We start from the raw sequence: 25,669 nt of genomic DNA, 5'->3' as shown, positions 1-25,669 counted from the left end.
AAAGGAGGGGGCCCATACACATTTCTTGCACAGGGGCCCCTAGCTGTCAGTGTCCGCCCCTGTATTTTGTATTAAGGTGGGGGTGATGTCAGGGGAAGAGGAGAGGAAGAAGAGCCTGCAAATTATACAGTGAAGGAGTGGTCAGAGAGGTAGGAGGAGAACCAGGAGAGAACAGTGTCCTAGAGGCCCATAGTGCGGAGCATAGTGAGGAGGAGCTGGTGATCCACAGTGTCAAATGCGGCAGAGAGATCCAGCAGATCAGCAGGGAGCAGTGACCTTTAGATTTAGCTGTTAGCAGATCTTGTACAAAAAATCCACTGAAGTAGTTGAGGCCCTGGGATGCCCTCTTTATCAATCTGACCTTGTCTGTAATGTACATTCCACATTCCTTACATATTCATGTCACTGAAGAGTGTATTAAAGACATGAGGTGAAAAATATGTAGAGCAGCTATAGAAAATGGCATTCAAGAAAAATGTATGTATACAGCATAAGACATCATCCATAAGACTGATCCCATATAGAGCTGTACAGAATATATCTCCATACTGTACAGCCTCTATATTACCAACATATTATTATCTATAGGGGGCAGTATTATAGTAGTTATATTCTTGTATATAGGGGGCAGTATTATAGTAGTTATATTCTTGTACATAGGGCCAGTATTATAGTAGTTATATTCTTGTACATAGGGGGCAGTATTATAGTAGTTATATTCTTGTACATAGGGGCAGTATTATAGTAGTTATATTCTTGTACATAGGAGCAGTATTATAGTAGTTATATTCTTGTACATAGGGGCAGTATTATAGTAGTTATATTCTTGTACATAGGAGCAGTATTATAGTAGTTATATTCTTGTACATAGGGGGCAGTATTATAGTAGTTATATTCTTGTATATAGGGGGCAGTATTATAGTAGTTATATTCTTGTACATAGGAGCAGTATTATAGTAGTTATATTCTTGTACATAGGGGCAGTATTATAGTAGTTATATTCTTGTACATAGGGGGTAGTATTATAGTAGTTATATTACTGTACATAGGGGCAGTATTATAGTAGTTATATTCTTGTACATAGGGGGCAGTATTATAGTAGTTATATTCTTGTACATAGGGGCAGTATTATAGTAGTTATATTCTTGTACATAGGGGGTAGTATTATAGTAGTTATATTCTTGTACATAGAGGGCAGTATTATAGTAGTTATATTCTTGTACATAGGAGCAGTATTATAGTAGTTATATTCTTGTACATAGGGGGTAGTATTATAGTAGTTATATTACTGTACATAGGGGCAGTATTATAGTAGTTATATTCTTGTACATAGGGGGTAGTATTATAGTAGTTATATTACTGTACATAGGGGCAGTATTATAGTAGTTATATTCTTGTACATAGGGGGCAGTATTATAGTAGTTATATTCTTGTACATAGGAGCAGTATTATAGTAGTTATATTCTTGTACATAGGGGCAGTATTATAGTAGTTATATTCTTGTACATAGGGGGTAGTATTATAGTAGTTATATTCTTGTACATAGAGGGCAGTATTATAGTAGTTATATTCTTGTACATAGGGGGCAGTATTATAGTAGCTATATTCTTGTACATAGGGGGTAGTATTATAGTAGTTATATTACTGTACATAGGGGCAGTATTATAGTAGTTATATTCTTGTACATAGGGGGCAGTATTATAGTAGTTATATTCTTGTACATAGGAGCAGTATTATAGTAGTTATATTCTTGTACATAGGGGCAGTATTATAGTAGTTATATTCTTGTACATAGGGGGTAGTATTATAGTAGTTATATTCTTGTACATAGAGGGCAGTATTATAGTAGTTATATTCTTGTACATAGGGGGCAGTATTATAGTAGCTATATTCTTGTACATAGGGGGTAGTATTATAGTAGTTATATTACTGTACATAGGGGCAGTATTATAGTAGTTCTATTCTTGTCCATAGGAGAGGATAGACGTGTGCTTGAGAGCTCTCAGCAGGGTGGAGGCATGGCTTCTGACCCAGGTGGAGGGGAGGGGAGCTGGGCTGATGATCCAGGGAAAGCCCCTGGTCTGGAGTCTGGCCTGCAGCCTGCACCTGATGGTAATGGAAAGCTGGAGATGGTGGCTGGTGAGTCTTCTAAACCTGCTTGTTATGTTGGAGGATTAAATCCTAAAGTTACAAGGCAAAGTATATTTAAGCTGGAATTGCATATCAGCAAACTAAAAGAAGAAATTAAGAAAGAGACTGATCCTAAGGTAAAACTGATGAAGTGCGAGTGTCTGGATGATTGCAGCCGAGAGCTGGTGATCAGGAAAGAAAAACTGGAGAAAGGTTTAAACTCTGTGCCCAGAAAGGAGACTTGGGCTAAAGAGAAAAAAAAGAATCCAGATCCCAGACTGTGAGCAGAAAACGCTTCATAGGGAATAAGGACATTAAATATAAAACTGTGTACAGCATTGTGGAGCAAGGAAGCCCAGTGAGAAGTGCAGCGCTGATATCAGGGGCACAATGTGAGGGGTCCGAGACACCAGAAAGTGCTGCAGAGGAAAGTGTGCCAGCAAACGAGGGGTTAACTGCAGTGACCTCTCTATGCAGCAATGAAGTGAGCTCAGCTGCTGAGAGTGAGAAAGAAAGTGCACCCTGTACTGATACTGTGAGTGAGACCCCCCTCAGCGCTGTGAGTGAGACCCCGCTCACTGGTGCTAGTGAATGTCTGTCTGCAACAGATAATACAAATATTATAATGGACTCTGAACCCTCCATGTCAGTGAATGGAGACAATACTGTGCAACCATCAGTAGTAGATCTGGGTGTTGTTGCAGCACAGTCGGGTGTCAGTAATCATGGAGCTAGGGAGAGCTCCAGCACTAATCCTCCAGCAGCGGTGGAGATCTCCAGCACTGATCCACCTGCGGCTGGTGAAAGCTCCGGCACTGACCCATCTGCTGACTATCAGTTCAGGAGACTGTTCTCTAATGTCACCAGACCAGTGAACCCCCCGCCTCAGAGGAGAAACGCAGTCAGGATAAAATGCATAGGACCAGAGGAGAACATCCCATCCAGAATTTACATTGGGAAAGTTCTCCTAAAAGACTTCATGAAGTTCAATGTGTCTGAGGTCTACGCTCTAATCCATATCCCATCCAGCAGGATCTATGACATCAGCTTTAAGCTCCAGTGCGATCTGGATTTGTTCTGGAACATCTATAATGACACCAGAGAAGATGAGATCTGGGATCACCTCCATTGTATCCAGCTGTCTAAGCCGCAGGAGATAACGGCCACTGTCCTGTTCCAGTCTGAGGTGGTGGCGGTGGCGGATCTGCAGCACTGGCTGAACCGGCAGTGCATAGTGAGAAGTCATCCTGACAAGATCTATGATGAGGAGCAGATATGGAATGGAGGATATACACTGAAAATCCAGCTGATACAAGAGAGCGGTGTGACCAGACATCTGCCGCACTCCTTCTACCTGGGCTCAGAGAGGGGGATCTGCTACTACCCTGGTCAGCCACGTCTGTGCCATAGATGTGGGGGCCGGCATCTCGCCATAAACTGCTCTCGTATCACGTGCTCATTATGTGGACAGTCAGGTCATACAAAGGACAAATGCATAGGACCCGTCATCTGTAATCTGTGCTCAGAACCAGGGCATATGTTCCGGGATTGCCGGCATGCAGAACACAATAAATATAATGGCCAGACCTCCTCAGAAGTTATTCAGGAAGATGTCACCAGAGGTTCTGATGTCCCAGAAGCTGGTATGGATGAGGACAGAAGTCACAGTATCAGTGAACCTGCTCCAGAGTCTGAGGTACTAACGGATGCTGCACTACTAGGACCACCAGCCACTGAAGAACCACCTAAAGGCCCACCAGCCACTAAAGAAAGACCTAAACCGCCATCAGCCAATATAATAAGACCTAAGCTTCGATCAGCCACTAAAGTAGGGCCTAAAATGCCAGTTGTTAAAGAGAGGCCTAAGGTGTCCAGAAAGCCTGCCACCAAACCATCCAAACATCAGCCCAGTACATCTGTGGAAGCAGTTAGTCTGTCTGCACTGTCCAGTGTGGATGAGGAAGGCTTTGTGACCGTAAAAAGAAAAAATGCATCTGTGGATCCCACCAGAAAAGTCACAACAGTACAGAAAACCTCTGAGCCTCCAGTGCTGGCGATAAGTCCTGGACGTTACAATGTGCTGGGAGAAGACCAAGATGAAGAGTCACAAATGGAGCAAAGTCCTTCATGCGTCCTCGAAAACGTCTCTGATGAGGGGGATCCTGACCCTCCCGTGTCCACAAAGAGATGGGGCACTACAGGTGACAGCAGTGGAAGGAGGAAGAAGACCAAAAAGTCTAAGTGATCAGGATGCGGCTGAGAATAAACTCCATTAATGTGAACAGTGTGAGGACTGCGAGCCGGCAGCAGGCGATTTACCAGCGTCTGTCTGACGAGAGATCTGACGTCTTCTTTTTGCAGGAGACGTATTTGAAGAGCAATGCTCATGTGTATGCAGCCAAGAGAGACTGGAGACTTGGGCCGTCATACTGGTCCTTCGGCCTGGAGAGAAATGACGGTGTGGGGGTCCTCTTTAATACCATGAATGTCCAGGTGGACAGAGTCCTGGAGATCTGTCCGGGTCGCTGTCTGATGCTGGACTTTACATTGGACTCCATCCATTATAGAGCGATAAACATTTATGCTCCGCAGACCAGGAAAGAGCGGAGGGAACTATTTGACCACATGAAACCATATTGCTTTACATCTAAAGTATTTATATTGTGTGGGGACTTTAATAATGTGTCCTGTAATGTGGACAGATCCAGCAGTCATAAGCAACTAAGATATGATGAGACGTTCCTTAATAATATAGTCCAGCAGGCCCACCTAGTAGACCCCTATGGGTCTCATCATACCAGTAAGACGTACACTTACCATAAGGGTGGTAATGCCAGTAGGATAGACCGGGTGTATATAAAGAGGGAGGTGAGATGCTCTCAGTACAGGATCAGCCCCCTGGAGTATTCGGACCATTGTATGGTGAGTGTGACGCTGGATCTGGCCCAAGCTGTGGTCTGTGGAAAGGGGTACTGGAAGGTGAACAGCTCTGTGGTCCAAGATCCTCGGTTCAGAGAGGCCTTCACCACATTCTATAATGAACGTAGGACCACCCAGTGTATGTGTGATGACACAGCTGAGTGGTGGGAGATCATGAAGAGTGACATCAAGCAGTTTATTATACGAGCAGCCAGGAGACGTAGTAATATGGATTATATGAGATACACAGCCCTGAGACTGCACCTCAGCCGGCTATACAGCAGGATGAATGGTGGTGAGGAGGTGGACGGACGGAGCGTCAGCCATATAAAGCAGCGGATGAGGGAGCTGCAGTACGATCGCCTCAAGTCTCTCAAGGCGGAGGGACAGTTTGATAGTTGGGGCGTCCATAACCCAGATCCCTTTATTGCCTGTAAGAACAGGGTTAGTAAGAAGCTGATCACTGGCTTGTTAGATGAGAATGGGGTAGAGCAGTCAGAGCCGGAGAAAGTCCACAGGATCATTGGTGATTATTATAGAGATCTGTATAAAGGGGCTCATATTAATAAGGATGACATTAAAGCTTATCTGAAGGGGGTGTCCCTACCAACGTTAGACCTGGTGCAGGCAGATAGTATGGCCGATCCCATAACTGAGGATGAGGTGAAGAGGAGCATTGACTCCTTAAAGGCCAACAAGAGCCCAGGACTGGACGGCCTGACCAGCGAGTTTTACAAAGAGTTCAGGGACTTGTTGGCTCCGGACCTGGTGCTGGTCTATAATGATTGCCTCTCTGCAGGGAAGCTCCTACAGTCCCAGTATAGATCTGTTCTGGTTCTCTTAGCAAAGAAGGGAAATCTAAAAGATGTAAAGAACTGGCGTCCACTGTCTTTGCTAAACACTGACTATAAAATCCTGGCCAAGATCTTGTATTATCGGCTGAGTGAGGTGGCGGGTGAGCTGATCATCGCCAACCAGACGTGTGGTGTGAAGGGTCGGACGATAGAGGACTCATTGCTGCTGGTGAGAGAAGCTGTGACGTACATTAAGCAGCACAATGTGGGGGCGTATATTGTGGGCTTAGACCAGAGTAAAGCCTTTGATAGAGTCCATCATGACTACCTGTACCAGGTGTTGTTACACTATGGCCTCCCGGTGCGGTTTGTGCAGTGGCTGCAGGTTGTGTATAAGGAGGCTGTAAGCCTGCCGCTGATTAATGGTCACTTGGCTGAGCCCTTCAGGATCATGTCAGGGGTGAGGCAGGGCTGTCCTCTCAGCCCATTGTTGTATGTCTTTAGTCTGGATCCTTTCCTCAGAAAAGTGCAGGATCATAGAGGTTTCACAGGGCTGAGGTGTTGCCTGCAGAGTACAGTGGAGGATGTAAAGTTCTGCGCCTATGCGGATGACGTGTCGGTGGTGGTGTCTTCTAGAGAAGACTGTACGGCTCTACAGCAGGAGATCACAGCCTTCTCCAATGTGTCTAACTCCTCTGTGAACATGGAGAAGAGCGAGGCGTTGTGGTTGGGGGGTGACAGTGATGTCTTCTCTGTGCCCTTCAGAACAGTTCAGGGTCAGATAAAGATTTTGGGAGTAGTGTTTGGAGCTGTAGATGATGGGAAGGTGAACTGGGAGGAGAAGCTGGTGGTGTGTGAGCAGAAGGTGCAGAGCTGGAGACACTGGAAGCTGACGTATCTGGAGAAGGTCCGCCTGCTGAAGACCTTCCTGCTCCCGCTCTTCCTCTATATCAGTGTGGTGTTCCCAGTGCCTGATGCGTTACTCCCCAGACTTACCAATGTCTTCTTTCACTTCTTGTGGGGTAACAGAGTGAATGTGGTCAGGAGAAACATTGTCTATCTCCCCCATAAGGAGGGTGGTCTCTCCATGCCCTGTCCTGAGCTCTTCTTTAATCTCATGTTTCTTATGAAGAATTTCTCTTTTTGTAAGAATTCAGAGAAGACGCCATGGTCTTGTTTGTTTAAGAGCCAGATCCAGCAGTTTGTGTCCGTGTGGTCGGTAGGGGACCCCATCAAGAGAATCTCAGGCCGACTAAAGAATAATGTTTCTTGGTATGGTGTCCATGTAATAAGTAAGGTTATTAGATGGAGGATCCTGTATGAGGACGTCAGGCAGCTCAGTAGGAAGGAGTTGTATAAGAACGTGCTGTCATCTCACTTTAGTGTCCATGTTCAATTGAGGGGCGCCCCAAGTCTAGATGTAAAACAGGCTGCAAAAAACGTCCTAGATCCCAGAATTCCCACTCATATGAGAGATGTGGCGTGGCTGGGGCTCCATGGTAAGATGTACGTCAGAGATAACCTAAAGTGCAGGAATGTATCAGACAGATCCTGTCCTAGAGAAGAGTGTCCCCATATACAGGAGACCATGGAACATCTACTGCTAGAGTGTCCCTTCAGTATGCAGGTATGGGAGTGTGTGTCCTTGTCCCTAAAGTTACCACACCTGGTGGGACAGTCGTATGGTCAGCTGCTGTACGGAGACTTCCAGCCTGAGCTCAGGGCGTATAACCGAAGCTCACTATATGTAATAAATGTGGTGACCATCTATCATCTGTGGTGTGCACGGTGCTGCCTGCTCATCAATAAGGAGGTCCTGTCCTGTGATAGTGTCAGGTATAAGATCCTGGAAAGTCTCAAGGCAGTGTATAAGAAGGAAATAAAGATTAACTCAGGTAATGTGAACTGGAGGAACATTCATGTGGCGGGATTTATCAATGTTATCTAATATTATTGTGTAAGTGATGTAACAACACAGTATTTATTTTCTTTAATATTTATTATTTTGTGATTTTAATGTAATTATTCTGTAATATTTGGTTGTCAGTTTTAAATAAAAAGATCATTATAGTAGTTATATTCTTGTACATAGAGGGCAGTATTATAGTAGTTATATTCTTGTACATAGGGGGCAGTATTATAGTAGTTATATTCTTGTACATAGAGGGCAGTATTATAGTAGTTATATTCTTGTACATAGGGGCCAGTATTATAGTAGTTATATTCTTGTACATAGGGGGCAGTATTATAGTAGTTATATTCTTGTACATAGGATCAGTATTATAGTAGTTATATTCTTGTACATAGGAGCAGTATTATAGTAGTTATATTCTTGTACATAGGGGGCAGTATTATAGTAGTTATATTCTTGTACATAGGTGCAGTATTATAGTAGTTATATTCTTGTACATAGGAGCAGTATTATAGTAGTTATATTCTTGTACATAGGAGCAGTATTATAGTAGTTATATTCTTGTACATAGGGGGCAGTATTATAGTGTTATATTCTTGTACATAGGGGGCAGTATTATAGTAGTTATATTCTTGTACATAGGAGCAGTATTATAGCAGTTATATTCTTGTACATAGGGGGCAGTATTATAGTAGTTATATTCTTGTACATAGGAGCAGTATTATACTAGATATACTCTTGTACATAGCAGCAGTATTATACTAGTTATATTCTTGTACATAGGGGCAGTATTATAGTAGTTATATTCTTGTACATAAGGGGCAGTATTATAGTAGTTATATTCTTGTACATAGGGGGCAGTATTATAGTAGTTATATTCTTGTACATAGGGGCAGTATTATAGTAGTTATATTCTTGTACATAGGAGCAGTATTATAGTAGTTATATTCTTGTATATAGGGGGCAGTATTATAGTAGTTATATTCTTGTACATAGGAGCAGTATTATAGTAGTTATATTCTTGTACATAGGGGCAGTATTATAGTAGTTATATTCTTGTACATAGGGGGTAGTATTATAGTAGTTATATTACTGTACATAGGGGCAGTATTATAGTAGTTATATTCTTGTACATAGGGGGCAGTATTATAGTAGTTATATTCTTGTACATAGGGGGCAGTATTATAGTAGTTATATTCTTATACATAGAGGGCAGTATTATAGTAGTTATATTCTTGTACATAGGGGCAGTATTATAGTAGTTATATTCTTGTACATAGGGGGTAGTATTATAGTAGTTATATTCTTATACATAGAGGGCAGTATTATAGTAGTTATATTCTTGTACATAGGAGCAGTATTATAGTAGTTATATTCTTGTACATAGGGGGTAGTATTATAGTAGTTATATTACTGTACATAGGGGCAGTATTATAGTAGTTATATTCTTGTACATAGGGGGTAGTATTATAGTAGTTATATTACTGTACATAGGGGCAGTATTATAGTAGTTATATTCTTGTACATAGGGGGCAGTATTATAGTAGTTATATTCTTGTACATAGGAGCAGTATTATAGTAGTTATATTCTTGTACATAGGGGCAGTATTATAGTAGTTATATTCTTGTACATAGGGGGTAGTATTATAGTAGTTATATTCTTGTACATAGAGGGCAGTATTATAGTAGTTATATTCTTGTACATAGGGGGCAGTATTATAGTAGCTATATTCTTGAACATAGGGGGTAGTATTATAGTAGTTATATTCTTGTACATAGAGGGCAGTATTATAGTAGTTATATTCTTGTACATAGGGGGCAGTATTATAGTAGCTATATTCTTGTACATAGGGGCCAGTATTATAGTAGTTATATTCTTGTCCATAGGGGGCAGTATTATAGTAGTTATATTCTTGTACATAGAGGGCAGTATTATAGTAGTTATATTCTTGTACATAGGGGCCAGTATTATAGTAGTTATATTCTTGTACATAGGGGGCAGTATTATAGTAGTTATATTCTTGTACATAGGAGCAGTATTATAGTAGTTATATTCTTGTACATAGGAGCAGTATTATAGTAGTTATATTCTTGTACATATGGGGCAGTATTATAGAAGTTATATTCTTGTACATAGGTGCAGTATTATAGTAGTTATATTCTTGTACATAGGAGCAGTATTATAGTGTTATATTCTTGTACATAGGGGGCAGTATTATAGTAGTTATATTCTTGTACATAGGAGCAGTATTATAGTAGTTATATTCTTGTACATAGGAGCAGTATTATAGTAGTTATATTCTTGTACATAGGAGCAGTATTATAGCAGTTATATTCTTGTACATAGGGGGCATTATTATAGTACTTATATTCTTGTACATAGGGGGCAGTATTATAGTAGTTATATTCTTGTACATAGGAGCAGTATTATAGTAGTTATATTCTTGTACATAGGAGCAGTATTATAGTAGTTATATTCTTGTACATAGGGGGCAGTATTATAGTAGTTATATTCTTGTACATAGGGGCAGTATTATAGTAGTTATATTCTTGTACATAGGAGCAGTATTATAGTAGTTATATTCTTGTACATAGGAGCAGTATTATAGCAGTTATATTCTTGTACATAGGGGGCAGTATTATAGCAGTTATATTCTTGTACATAGGGGGCAGTATTATAGTAGTTATATTCTTGTACATAGGAGCAGTATTATAGCAGTTATATTCTTGTACATAGGGGGCAGTATTATAGTAGTTATATTCTTGTACATAGGAGCAGTATTATAGCAGTTATATTCTTGTACATAGGGGGCAGTATTATAGTAGTTATAGGGGCAGTATTATAGTAGTTATATTCTTGTACATAGGGGCAGTATTATAGTAGTTATATTCTTGTACATAGGAGCAGTATTATAGTAGTTATATTCTTGTACATAGGGGCAGTATTATAGTAGTTATATTCTTGTACATAGGGGGCAGTATTATAGTCGTTATATTCTTGTATATAGGGGGCAGTATTATAGTAGTTATATTCTTGTACATAGGGGCAGTATTATAGTATTTATATTCTTGTACATAGGAGCAGTATTATAGTAGTTATAGTCTTGTACATAGGAGCAGTATTATAGTAGTTATATTCTTGTACATAGGGGGCAGTATTATAGTAGTTATATTCTTGTACATAGGGGGCAGTATTATAGTAGTTATATTCTTGTACATAGGGGGCATTATTATAGTTGTTATATTCTTGTACATAGGAGCAGTATTATAGTAGTTATATTCTTGTACATAGGAGCAGTATTATAGTAGTTATATTCTTGTACATAGGGGGCAGTATTATAGTAGTTATATACTTGTACATAGGGGCAGTATTATAGTAGTTATAGTCTTGTACATAGGAGCAGTATTATAGTAGTTATATTCTTGTACATAGGGACAGTATTATAGTAGTTATATTCTTGTACATAGGAGCAGTATTATAGTAGTTATATTACTGTACATAGGAAGCAGTATTATAGTAGTTATATTCTTGTACATAGGGGCAGTATTATAGTAGTCATATTCTTGTACATAGGGAGCAGTATTATAGTAGTTATATTCTTGTACATAGGATCAGTATTATAGTAGTTATATTACTGTACATAGGGAGCAGTATTATAGCAGTTATATTCTTGTACATAGGGGGCAGTATTATAGTAGTTATATTCTTGTACATAGGGAGCAGTATTATAGTAGTTATATTCTTGTACATAGGAGCAGTATTATATTCTTGTGCGGGGTCTGGGAGAGCCAATGATGCTGCCCACCAGAAACAGTGTCACTTTTATCCCTAAGCTGTTTCTGGTATTCATTTGAGTGGAGCTAAGTAGCAATAATGGGGCAGGAGGAAAGTAGCCGTGTATTTGTCATCTCATAAACACTTTCCTGTCTATAAATACACAAGTTAATCTATTTCTGCAACAGGTGGGATTCAAGTTATCTCCAATCCTGACCACTTAACCCAATTAGATGTCAAGAAGATTAATGAATAACTAAAGTTTATCCTGCAAAGACCCAGCCCTCACATAGCTTTTTCAAGAAAGAAATAAAATGAAGTCACAAAAATATGTTTTTGAAAACCACTTGTATAAAGTAATCGTCATTCTATTTTTATTGTTGTTTTTTTTCAGAAATCAATAGTACAGGTGAAAATAAGAAACTCTGTAATATATCTTATCAAGGAAATCTGCTTCTATCTCCTCTGTCAAAATTCTCGGGTAAAACAGACTTTCCCATTACTGAGACTGGAGATGACAGTTGGTGTTTATAAAGTTCTATGGAGAACTGCAACTGTCGTTTCAGGAGAACTTGCAGCAGAATGTCTGTGCCGGTCTCTATCTCCTCCCCCTCCGTAGAATATTACAAACACCAACTGTATTCTATCTCAGTAATGGGAAACATCTGTCTTTGCTGAATACAGATTATACCCATGAATTGAGAATGAGAGATCAGTCCTGGAGGAGAAAGAAGCAAATTTCTCTGATAAGATATATTACAAAGAGGCTAATTTTTCTGTGTATTAATGAGGATTGATAGAAAAATTATGTAACTTTGTAAACTTAAAACTCTTCTATCATTCTGAAAATATAAAAATAGATTAAAAAAACCCCCAATATCCTTACATAAAGAAGACAGATGGCAAATGCCATTTATTTACTAATGTGAGGTTATGATTATCCAGAATATGTCAAATTTTAAAAGCTGCTAATTTTTTCTACATTTTTTTTCTTTTATAAAATCATCTTAAGTTATTAACTATAATTTACCACCAAAAAGTGCAATGTGTCATGAAAATAAAAAGCGATCTCAGAATCACTCATAAAGGGACACATCAGATACAAAAATGGGGTTGTGCCCTGACAGTGTTAAAAAGTCAGCTTCTTGGACTGTGGGGGTCATATGATCCCCCAATACTGATTCCCGCCAGCTGATGTCCCCATAGAAGTCAATAGACAGGTATCCCTCTCTTTTGTAGGGTTTATGGAAAGCTTAGGAGGTCAGGGTCTAGCTGCAAAAAATGGCGTCACAGGACCCCATTCTTCTTTTTAGGTCTGAGCCCCACCTCTGGAAATTACAGCCTATCCTATGGATAAAGATCGGAATAACCCTTTAATGAGCAAACAATAAACAACAAGAAATGCCGAGTCTGATCTACAAAACAGATGAGAATAGGACACGGAACCGAACGTAAAACGCGTGGGCGTATGGATCAATGAACTCTATGGGTCCGTGTGCTTCCTTTTTTTTCTCGATCCACACATGGATCCACAGCGTTCCATTGATCCATACACACACGCGTTTTACATCCGTGTCACATATATGTATAAGTGCAACGTTAGGAAGAACATAAGAGACAGTAATAGAGTGGAGCAGAGACAGACTAGATGAAGGGAGGAAGAGAGGGTCAGGGATAAAGTGAAGAAGAGACGTCATTAATGAAGAAGACAGTCAAAACTGAAGTAAAGAAGAGACGGTCACTGATAAAGTGAAGTAGAGAGTTTGGATACAGGGAAAAAAAAATATATATTTGTACTGTGTTAGCCAGTAGATAGAAAAATATTTTGAGTTGAGAGTCCTCAGTGGTTGATACCTTTTAATGGCTAACTGAAGAGATGGTAACAGGTTGCAAGCTTTCGAGACTACTCAGGCCTCTTCATCAGGCTAGTATAACCCAAAATCTGAAGAGTCATATTTATTTTATAATGACTTGAAGACATAGTCTAGTGAATGAAGAAGAGACAACCATAAAGGAGAGAGAGACAACAATGAACTGAAGACGAGACAGTCAGTCATAGGCGAATTATATTGAGGGCAATCCGGGCTACCGCCCGGGGCTCCGAGCCTGCTGGGGGCCTGCGGCTCCGGGCGGGGTGTCTAATGCCGGATTGCCCTCATTATATGTGCGGGCCGCCACGGCACTTACCGGTAGCAGTGGCGGGAGGGGGGGCCCCGGACCGCTCCCTCAGCAGCGGCGCACGGCCGCTACTGCTTCATCGGCCGGGCCAGCACTGCAGCAGTTAACTTCCCTGTGCTGGCCCGGCCGCGTCACTGCTAGAAGACACGGCCCCGTCCGGCCTCCTGCTGTGTATAGATGGTGCCGTGCGGCCCCCTGCTGTGCATAGATGGTGCCGTGCGGCCCCCTGCTGTGTATAGATGGCGCCGTGCGGCCTCCTGCTGTGTATAGATGGTGCCGTGCGGCCCCCTGCTGTGTATAGATGGCGCCGTGCGGCTCCCTGCTGTGTATAGATGGCGCCGTGCGGCCCCTGCTGTGTATAGATGGCGCCGTGCGGCCCCCTGCTGTGTATAGATGGCGCCGTGCGGCCTCCTGCTGTGTATAGATGGCGCCGTGCGGCCTCCTGCTGTGTATAGATGGCGCCGTGCGGCCTCCTGCTGTGTATAGATGGTGCCGTGCGGCCTCCTGCTGTGTATAGATGGCGCCGTGTGGCCTCCTGCTGTGTATAGATGGCGCCGTGTGGCCTCCTGCTGAGTATAGATGGCGCCGTGCGGCCTCCTGCTGTCTCTTGGGGGGCGCCGTGCGGCCTCCCGCTGTGTATAGATGGCGCTGTGCGGCCTCCTGCTGTGTATAGATGGCGCCGTGCGGCCTCCCGCTGTGTATAGATGGCTACGTGCGGCCTCCCGTTGTGTATAGATGGCTACGTGCGGCTTCCCGCTGTGTATAGATGGCTACGTGCGGCCTCCCGCTGTGTATAGATGGCACCGTGCAGCCTCCCGCTGTGTATAGATGGCTACGTGCGGCCTCCCGCTGTGTATAGATGGCTACGTGTGCTCAATATTGAGTCATACAATTAATGTAAGGCTATGTGCCCACGATACAGAAATGTTCTGGATTTTTTTGAGCATTTCTGCATCTCCCTGGCAGAAAAAACGCATGCGGATTGTACATGCGAATTGTACATGCGTTTTCCTGCCAGGGACATGCGGAAGTGAAGCGTTCTTCACATGCATTTCCGCATGCGGGTTGACAAGCGCTTTCCAAGCGATTTTCGCAACACTTGGAAAGTGCTTGACAACTTGGTCACACTATATAAATCCATGCAACCGGCAACCAGCATGGATTTATATAGTGTGACCGTAAAAGAATGGTAAAAACTAAAAAATATATAATTAGCTTCTGATGGCCTACCGACGTCAGCGGTCGCGTGACCCGTCACATGACTAAATGACGTCACGGCAGGTCCTTTTCAGACCATCGCGAGCTGCCGGCAAGCCAGGACGCATCGGATAAAGACACCGGGGGCCATCAGAAGGTAAGTATAATATTTATTTTTTATTTTATTCTTTTTTTACAGGTTCTATGGTACCCGGGTCCGGAGGAGAGTCTCCTGTCCTCCACACCCGGGTACCATCCGCACATTGAAACGCATGGATTCTGCATGTACAGATGCAGAGATGCGGATTACATGCGTTCTAATGCAAGTCAATGGCGGCGAAAGCGCAGCGCTTCCGCAAAATAATTGGTAGTGCTGCGTTTTTTTCCGCAATGATAATCCGCAGCGGAAATTTCCGCAGGATGTACACAGCACATGCGGATTATCATTGGGGAACATGGCAGACCTTCTACCAAGCGTTTTTTAAGCGTTTCTGCAGCGGAATTGCCTCTGCGGAAACGCTTAAAAAACGCATAGTGGGCACACAGCCTAAAAAAAAATATTATAATTAATATTGTGCCAAATTAATTTCACGTGAACTGTCACATGATCTATCACAGGGGATCATGTGACATGTCACGTGATAAATCAGGTGTGTGTGTGTGTGTGTGTGTGTGTGTGTGTGGGGGGGGCCCGCGCCTTCTAAACTGCCCGGGGCCCTTGCTACTCTTAATCCACCCCTGCAGTCAGTGATATATGAAGAATAGACAATTAGTGATGAAGAAGTGACAGATAGTAAGGAAATGTGGAGACAGTCATCAGTAATGAGACAGCCATGGGTTTTCCCATCTCAGAAATCTATGAAACATAATGCGTATTTACCACTTATCTAATTTCTGGGGTCGCGTTCGGGCTCCCGTTACAAGGGGTGTTCCCCGGAATCACATATTCTTCAGCTGATATTTGGTGCCGGATCATCAGATTACTTTCTGGATAAATCTTGAACCTGACATTTCCCCTTTAAGGCTCACTTTTCACACACTGTATTGTTATTTTGAGAACCCCTGGCATTGGGTGTAATGGGCTGTCCTCTGCTCCATCTTTTGTGCGGCACCCCTCCCCTGTAGCCGCCGTTGGCACCGTACGCCTTCTTATGTAAACAGCTTGTTCCTTTATAAAATGGGTGTGAGCGTATGCCTGGGGGGTAGAGAGCAAAATAACAGAAGGTGTATCCAGAGATGTGTCATCAGCGCAGGCTGGCATATACTACATATAGAAAGAAATTATAAGATTTTTGCTGTCATCACCAGACTGAGCATGCTAAATACTTTATTCAGTACCAACAGAGTATGCAGTTATCTTATGAGCTCCCCCTAGTGGTGGCTAAAGGCAGGCAGAGTTTTATAATTTAAGCAGAATCTGTCAGTAGGATAAAATCTCCTAAGTCGTCTACAAGAACACGCAGCTCATAGAAAATGAACCTTTTTGATGTAAAATAAGCCTTAAAGGCAGATTCTCTGGGAGATCTATGTCCCGCCTATAGATCCCAACAGCTCATTTACATATTGAGTAAAAAGTGTGTTTCGCTGGAATAAGATATTGGATTTCAGATATCAACGTATCATTTTATTCAAGTTTCTGTGATCTGAGTGCATGTATAGATGGCTTAGAAGCAGGGGTGTAATGATCGCGGTTGTCAGAGGCTTGTAGCTGACATCAGCGTGCCTGTCACGGACGGCACAAGGTAATGACGTTATGGGCCACCAATGGCTGGCACGCCAAAGTCAGCTGCCAGCTACAGAAGAGGATGCTGCACTTTATGGGAGCAAAGGAAGGTAAGAAGAATCATTTATTTTTTTTGTGTTGGAAAAGAGCAGCGGAACGGACATTATACCAGTAAGGGGCCCAGGATTGGAGACTTTATACAAGGAAGGGGCCCAGGATGGGAGCCATTATGCTAGAATGGGGGGTATTATATATTATACCAGGAAGGGGCTCAGGATGGAGGACATTATACCAGAAAGGGGCCCAGGATAGGGGACATTGTTATAGGATGCGGGACATTATACCAGGAAAGGGCCCAGGATGGGGGACATTATACCAAGATGGGTGACACTGTTAAAGGAAAAGGCCAGGATAGAGAACATTATTACAGTAAGGGCCCAGGACAGGGGACATTATACCAGGAAGGGGCCCAGGATAGGGGGATAGGGGACATTATTACTGGAAGGGGCTCAGGATGGGGGACATTATGACAGGAAGGGGCCCATGATGGGTGACATTATACCATGAAGGGGAATATTATACTAGGAAGGGGCCCAGGATGGCATTATAACAGGAAGGGACCAAGACGGGGGACATTATCATAGAAAGGGGCCAGGATGGGGGAGATTTTTACAAGAAGGGGCCAGGCCGAGTGACATTATTACAGGAAGGGGTCAGGCTAGGGACATTATTAGATGGAGGGTGAACACCTATGTCTTTATAGGATCTAGAACGATACAAAACCCATACATCTGACCAGCATGGAGGTGGAGGCCCAGGTCCAAAATTTGCACCGGACTCTAGTTTCGCCACTGCTTAGAATGGTTGATGCAATTGACAGATTCCCTTTACCTCTTGCAGATTTGGAGCTTTGTATCAGAATCAATGGGGATATGCACTGGAAAACATGATGGCTTCAAAGCCTTCATCCATAATAATGGCGGCTCCAGTTCTCCTGGACGACCCATAGGAACATTCTGATTCTGCTTTGGTGAATCCTCTTCCTCCTGAAATCACCCTGACCTCATGACCAGAGGCACTCTGCAGGATCCAGGGACTGCTGCAAAAGGAACTGTCTAAGGTCTCTGCAGACATGAAAGCTGAACTCACCAGAGAGATGAAGAAAATAGCCTGGGACACCTCTGTGTTAGAGAAACGGATGAATAATACAACTGCTGTTATGTTCTGCAACTTAGAACTAAGGAATAGGAGGGAAAAGCTGTCCCTGCACTGAGACTCAGCTTAACCTTATGCTGGGGTGGGTGCCCTATTCCTTGTGAATAGCCCCACCAACACTCCTGCACTGAACTCAAACGAAGACCTGAAGGAAGGGGAAAGGGGTCCTTAAAAGATCTAAGGACTGGGAGCAAAAATAGGAAACCTCCTAACAGAAAAGTTAGTTGCAGAAACGAAGATTAAAGGGAACAAAACTGGTGGAACAAGAAGTCCCAGGGTATCAATTGTCCAAAGCAAAAAGAACTAAACAAGGCAACTTAGCCAGAGCACAAGCGTAACAACACTGATGTCCAGCGGGGAATGGGAGATAGGTGCTGAGTAATAAAGAGTGAAGAGATCACGTGACCAAGACACCCAGCACCAGGGGAAAAGACTAGAAGCCAGCAAACCACAACAAGATGGCCGATAGTAAAACAACATAGATTCTAACAGTACCTCCCGTTTTACGAGGATCCTCCGGATCCTCTAGGCCGAGCCTTACCAGGAAATCTCCTTTGAAAAAACCTTAATTAGCCTTGAGGCCGAGACGTCCTCGGCCTTCACCCAGTAATTATCCTCGGGGCTGAAACCTTTCCAGGACACAAGATACTGTAATCTTCCTATGCCACCTGGAATCCAAAATGAAAAAAATCTCAAATTCACCGTCCTCATCAACAGGAGGAACATTAGGCTTCGCCTGCATATCAGGCGTGTCCGCCTTCTTAAGTAACGACACATGAAACACAGAATTAATCCTCCAGGACAAGGGAATGTCCAACCTCACCGCTGCCAAGTTGACAATCTGAACAACTTTGAAAGGACCCACAAATTTAGGGCCCAGTTTTTTAGAAGGAATTTTCAAATGAAGATTCCTAGAGGACAACCAAACCATATCCCCAACAGCAAGCAAGGAATCCTTTCTTTTTTTGTCAAAATACCTTTTTGATCTCCTGTTAGCCTCTTTAAGGTTCAGGTGTACACTGGTCCAAACCCTCTCCAAATCACCAGAAAAATTGTCCTCCTCCAGTACAGCAGCCCCAACTTTGGAAAATAGACCAAAAGATGGATACCTGTGTAGCACCCCGAGGGCTCGGTTGCTAGAGAGGTATTGCACCTCACCCAGAGGTGTGATATCTCACTCTCAGGTAAGGATGGAGTGTCGATCAGGACCCCGACACCTGCATGCATTACACCACATTTCCGGGGGGCAGGGCGACCGATATGCTCCAAGTAGAGCACGACAGTCCCTGTCCCTGGCTGGAGTGGGGGGAGGGAACACCGAGGAAGGGGGGACCCTGTAGTGTATAGGAGGGAGAGGGAAGTTCCTGGGTGCACCTAGAGGGAGGTATAAAAGGTGGTCACAATCTTAGTTTAGGGGAATTCAGTGAGAGAAGAAGAGTGTTATGATCTGCTACAAGCACTAAGGAAAGAAAGGAGATCTGTCCCTACAATAAAACTAAGCTAGATCCCTACAATGTAACGGGGAACCTGATCCTGCGATCAGACCCGCTAAAGTCCTCGGCTAGTCTGTACGAAGACCTATAGATGCAAGGGAGGGATCCCTACAAGAACTAGGGACTGGGATAAAGTTGGGCACCTCCTAGCAGAAATTGTAGCAGCAAAAGACAAACACACAACATAGAACATAAAGGTCCGAAGACCAAGCTAAACAGACTGAGAAAGGTAACTAAGCACCAGGCTAACTTAAGAGTAGAAATTACAATGAAGTCCAGCAAGGCCAGGAGGGCGGAGCAGGATTAAATAGGCAAACAAGGTCATGTGACCAGCAAGATAGAAAAAACCTAACAGGAGAGTTCTAACAGTACCCCCTCTTCTATGAGGATCCTCCGGATCCCCTAGGCCCAGGCTTATCAGGAAACCTCTTGTGAAACACTCTGACAAGTCTGGAAGCAGAAACATCATCCGCCCTCACCCATGAGTTATCCTCGGGTCCGAAACCTTTCCAAGCGACGAGATACTGCAAACTCGCTTTATACCGTTTAGAATTTAGGATGCGGGAAATTTCGTGTTCCCCGTCCTCCACCACCGGAGGAACAGTGGCAGAGACGTCTCCATCCGACACACAAGCTCTTTTCAACAGAGAAACATGAAACACCGGATTAATCTTCCAGGAGGTAGGAACCTCCAACCTAACAGCAGATTGGTTAACTACCTGAAGCACCTTAAAGGGCCCTACAAACTTGGGACCCAATTTTTTAGAAGGAATCCTCAACCGCAGATTCTTAGAGGACAACCAAACCATGTCACCAATAGCAAACAAAACCTCTTGCCGTTTCCTATCAAAGTACCTCTTAGATTTTTTGTTAGCCTCCTGAAGATTACCACGCACATCCGTCCAAACTCTCTCCAAGTCACCGGAAAACTGTCCTCCTCAGGCACAGCCGATACCAATTTGGAGAATGACCCAAAAGACGGATGTCTCCCAGAACAACAAAAAAAGGCGAACAACCAGCAGAAGAGGATGTATGGTTGTTAAGAGCAAACTCAGCAAGTGGCAGAAACTCAGACCACCCCTCCTGATTGTCTGCCACAAAATAACGCAAGAACTGCTCAACATCCTGATTCTTCCTTTCTGTCTGGCCATTAGACTCAGGATGATATCCGGATGAAAACGACAAATGAACTCCCAACCTGTCACAAAAAGCACGCCAAAAACGAGCCACGAACTGAGGACCCCTATCAGAAACAATGTCAGTAGGAACGCCATGTAGTCTGACAATTTCCTTGACAAAGGCCTTAGCGAGTGTCTTAGCGCAGGGCAGTTTGATGAAAGGAACCAAGTGACATATCTTGCTAAAACGGTCCACGACCACCCAGATGACTGTGAAACCCTCAGAGGGGGAAGGTCAGTAATAAAGTCCATAGCCAGATGTGTCCAAGGTGCACTAGGAACCTCCAGAGGGCAAAGCAACCCCGCTGCAGGAGTATGTGAAGACTTAGATCTAGCACACACCGTACATTGACGCACCCACTTAATGACTTCCTTCTGCCATCCAGGCCACCAAAAACTGCGACCCACAAGTCTCTTGGTCTCAAAAATTCCTGGATGACCTGCCAACCGAGACTCATGACACTCAACAAACAAATCTCTCCTAAAGGTCCTAGGCACAAACAACCTCCCATGGGGAGTGTTAGATGGGGCATTCTCCTGAGCTTTAAGAATCTCATCTTCCAAAACGGAGTCCAATGCAGCAATCACAACACCTTCTTGTAAAATGCTCTCCTCCTCCTCAGCACCGACCATGGGAGAAAAGCTGCGAGACAAAGCATCAGCTTTAACATTCTTGGTACCCGGGATGTAAGTAACAGGAAAATTAAACCGCGAGAAAAAAAGTGCCCACCTAGCCTGACGGGCATTCAAGCGCTTGGCAGCATCAAGATAGATCAGATTTTTATGATCAGTGAAAACCTGAATGGGAAATTCAGCACCTTCCAAGAAATGACGCCAGTGTTCAAATGCGAGTTTAATAGCCAGCAATTCCCAATTACCAATATCGTAATTAAGTTCAGTCTCAGAAAATTTTTTTGAAAAAAAAGCACAGGGATGTACTCCATCCTTGATTTCCTGAGACAACACCGCACCGACCCCCACAGAAGAAGCATCAACCTCAACCAAAAACGGCTTAGTCACATCAGGCTGCATAAGGATGGGGGCAGAGCTGAACCTCTCCTTTAGAAACACAAAAGCTTCAATGGCCTCAGTAGTCCACTGAACCGCATTAGCACCTTTCCTGGTGAGATCGGTCAGTGGTTTGACAATAATAGAAAAATTTTTAATGAATTTTCTGTAATAATTGGCGAAACCCAAAAACCTCTGTATCGATTTCAAACCAATAGGCCTAGGCCATTCCTGAACCGCCTGAACCTTCACAGGGTCCATCTCAAAGCCTTCGCTGGAGATAATGTAGCCCAAAAAACGAATTCTCTGTACAGCAAACTCACACTTCTCTAGCTTAGCAAAAAGCGAATTGTCAATTAATAACTGTAATACCTCACGTACGCTCCGCCAATGAGACTCCAGATCAGGCGAATAAATCAGAATGTCATCCAAATACACAACCACATTTTTGCCGATCAAAGGTCTAAGGATGTCATTAATCAGATTCTGAAAAAATGCAGGAGCATTGGTAAGACCAAAAGGCATAACCAGGTTCTCAAAATGACCCACAGGAGTGTTAAAAGCAGTCTTCCATTCATCACCCTCCTTCATGCGCAACAAATTGTATGCCCCCCGGAGATCAATTTTAGAGAACCACTTGGTCCCCACTAACTGGTTAAACAAATCAGGAATCAATGGCAGTGGGTAGGGATTACGTACAGTAATTTTATTAATCTCACGAAAGTCCAGACAAGGACGTAAACCGCGGTCCTTTTTTTTAACAAAAAAAAATCCAACAGCCACAGGAGACTTGGAAGGCCTAATGTGACCGGCGGCCAAGCTTGTCTGTATGTATTCCTCCAAAGCCTTTCTCTCAGGAATAGTAAGATTAAATAAACGACTTTTAGGAAGAGTCGCTCTAGGGACAAATTCAATGGTACAATCATAGTCTCTATGGGGAGGCAATATTTGTGACTCCTCCTCAGAAAAAACTCTCCAAAAATCCTGAATAGGTACAGGTAATTCCCCTTTATCCACAGCAGCAATACGTCCGTTACAACACTTGTCATAACACTTAGGACTCCAGGACTTAATTTCATTGGTAGACCAATCCAGTACAGGATTGTGCAATTTTAACCAGGGTAACCCACAAAATTACTGGAGAAGGCAAATTATTTAATACCACCAAATCCAAATTTTCTTGATGAACACCATTAATAGTGAGGGGAAATTCACAGACCTTGTGAGTAACACTCTTCAAGGGACAGCCATCAACAGAAACCACAGCAATAGGGGATGACAAAGGTTTGGGTTTTAATTTAAGTTTTTCCAAGAATCCCCCATCAATCACATTCAGAGTAGAACCACAATCCACAAATATCCGAAATTCAATTAATTCTTCCTGAGCAGTGGTAGTAGCAGAAAGAAATACCCCCTTAGAATTTAAACAGGCAATACGGGCGTAACTGACCTTTTTTTTTTCTTTGTTCATATGAAGTACACAGTTCTTAATAAAATGATCAGATTTTCCGCAATAAAAGCACAAACCTTCAGAAAATCTGCGGTCTTTTTCCTGAGAGCGGGGTGCCATCGCCCCGATCTCCATTGGCTCTCCAATGTCAGAACAGACCCTCTCAAGACTCGGAGCTGACATGGCAGAGGATTTACTTTCATTAACCCTTGCACGCAGTCTCCTGTCCACCCGTATAGCTAATTGCATAGCCTCCTGCAAGTTTCCAGGTGTGGGATAAGCAATCAGCAAATCCTTAACCCTTTCACCTAGCCCCGCAAGAAACAAACTTTTCAAAGCTGAATCGTTCCACCCCACCTGGGCAGACCACCGACGGAAGTGAGAACAATATTTTTCCACATTACCTGATCCCTGCCTCAAATGTCTTAATTCAGTCTCAGCTGATGAGACACGATCAGGATCATCATACAACAAACCCAAAGCAGAAAAAAAACTATCCACTGATCTAAAGCATGGGTCACTAGGTTGGAGAGAAAAGGCCCATCCCTGAGGTTCTTTGCGCAAAAGTGACATTATGAACCCTATGCGCTGTGATTCATCACCAGAGGATCTGGGTCTCAAACGAAAATACAATAAACAAGCATTTTTAAAGGAAAAAAATTCCTGTTGATCACCAAAGAATAAATCAGGCAAACGTACCTTTGGCTCCACAAAATGTGCTCCAGAACAGCTACTCACGTGTTGTTGGAGCTCGGCCACCTCCAGAGAGAGTCCCTGCAGGCGTTGAGCCAAATCCTGAACCGACACCATGATGGAAACTGGAAGTCTTTCCTTAGAGATATTTTTTTTTGGCTGGACTTACTGTTATGATCTGCTACAAGCACTAAGGAAAGAAAGGAGATCTGTCCCTACAATAAAACTAAGCTAGATCCCTACGATGTAACGGGTATCTGATCCTGCGATCAGACCCGCTAAAGTCCTCGGCTAGTCTGTACGAAGACCTATAGATGCAAGGGAGGGATCCCTACAAGAACTAGGGACTGGGATAAAGTTGGGCACCTCCTAGCAGAAATTGTAGCAGCAAAAGACAAACACACAACATAGAACATAAAGGTCCGAAGACCAAGCTAAACAGACTGAGAAAGGTAACTAAGCACCAGGCTAACTTAAGAGTAGAAATTACAATGAAGTCCAGCAAGGCCAGGAGGGCGGAGCAGGATTAAATAGGCAAACAAGGTCATGTGACCAGCAAGATAGAAAAAACCTAACAGGAGAGTTCTAACAAAGAGGGAGCAGGAGGTGGGAGCAGAGGCTCTGCATGGGCTCTGCTCCGCAGGCAGGCCTGAGAGTGAGGCCGGGGCCTGGAGGAGGAAGAAGGAAGAAAGAGGAGCGGAGGAGGCACCGCACGCCCGAATCTACCTGCGTAGAAGGGTCAGGCCAAAGGGGGAGACCGGTCCCCGAAACTAGTGGAGGCGGGGAACTACCCTCAGCTAGAAACCGGAGGCTGTGACATTTCACGTGGCGCAGCCCCTCGCTACACCCGCTAGGAAGGCACCACATAGGGTTAGGGAAACTGGCACCAAGGTTCACCAGAAAAGGCCCGAGGCAGCCGGACAGAAGCGAGGTCACTGGCGGGGTATGACAGGCCAGAGAAAGGACACACAAAGGGTGTCCTGTGAAACGCTCCAAAGTTATCTGGGAGTAGGCCGAGCCCCTCACCTGGTGAACACAGTGCGACGAGGGACGTTATGACCAGCTGTAGTAACATGGATAAAGAATTGTGAGTAAATACTTTGGACTGCATTAAGGACTCTGTGTCGTTACTGCTGCTCCCGCGCACCATCACCCCCAACATCCAGCCTTGCTGCCCTGAGGCTATACTCCTCCCGTGGGGAGTTATACTATCCTCTGCTGCACCCACAACACCAGCCTCAGCGGTCTGCCCTGCAGCGGCGGTTCACTCTGACCGCAATCCACGGGTGGCGTAGTCGGACATTTAATATCACAAAACCCTATAAATAGACTGCCATTTGGGTTGACTTCTCTGAGCCACGGGACCGGGTCCCCGCCACACGAGGAATACAACCCCCAGCATCCGCAACAGATCCGGTTCCGGGTATCCCCACACACGTGCGGCCCAGGGGGCGCGTCACCTGCCAGTACAACAAAAAAAAGGAGAACAACCAGCCGAGGAAGAAGTATGATTATTAAGGGCAAACTCCACAAGTGGTAGAAATTCTGACCACATTTCCTGATTGCCACAAAACATCTCAAAAACTGCTCGACATCCTGGTTCTTCCTTTCAGTCTGTCCGTTGGACTGTGGATGATACCCTGACGAAAATGACAAATTAATTTTCAATCTGTCACAAAAAGCACGCCAAAAGCGAGCCACAAACTGTGGTCCTCTATCGGAAACAATGTCCGTGGGAACGCCATGGAACCTGACAATCTCCTTCACAAAAGCCTTAGCAACAGTCTTGGCGCAAGGTAACTTGTTGAACGGAACCAGATGACACATTTTACTAAACCAGTCCACAACAGCCCAGATGACAGAAAAACCCTCCGATAAAGGCAGATCGGTGAAAAAATCCATGGCAAGGTGCGTCCATGGCGAACTAGGAACTTCCAAGGGGCACAGCAACCCCGCAGCCGAAGAGTGAGAGGCCTTCGACCTAGCGCACACAGAACAATGACG

This window comes from Phyllobates terribilis, unplaced genomic scaffold (genome assembly GCF_046119375.1).
Source record: "Phyllobates terribilis strain yellow unplaced genomic scaffold, ASM4611937v1 Scaffold_11__3_contigs__length_659146591, whole genome shotgun sequence".
In the NCBI taxonomy this organism is placed as follows: Eukaryota; Metazoa; Chordata; class Amphibia; order Anura; family Dendrobatidae; genus Phyllobates; species Phyllobates terribilis.
Note: the sequence above shows the minus strand (reverse complement) of the source record.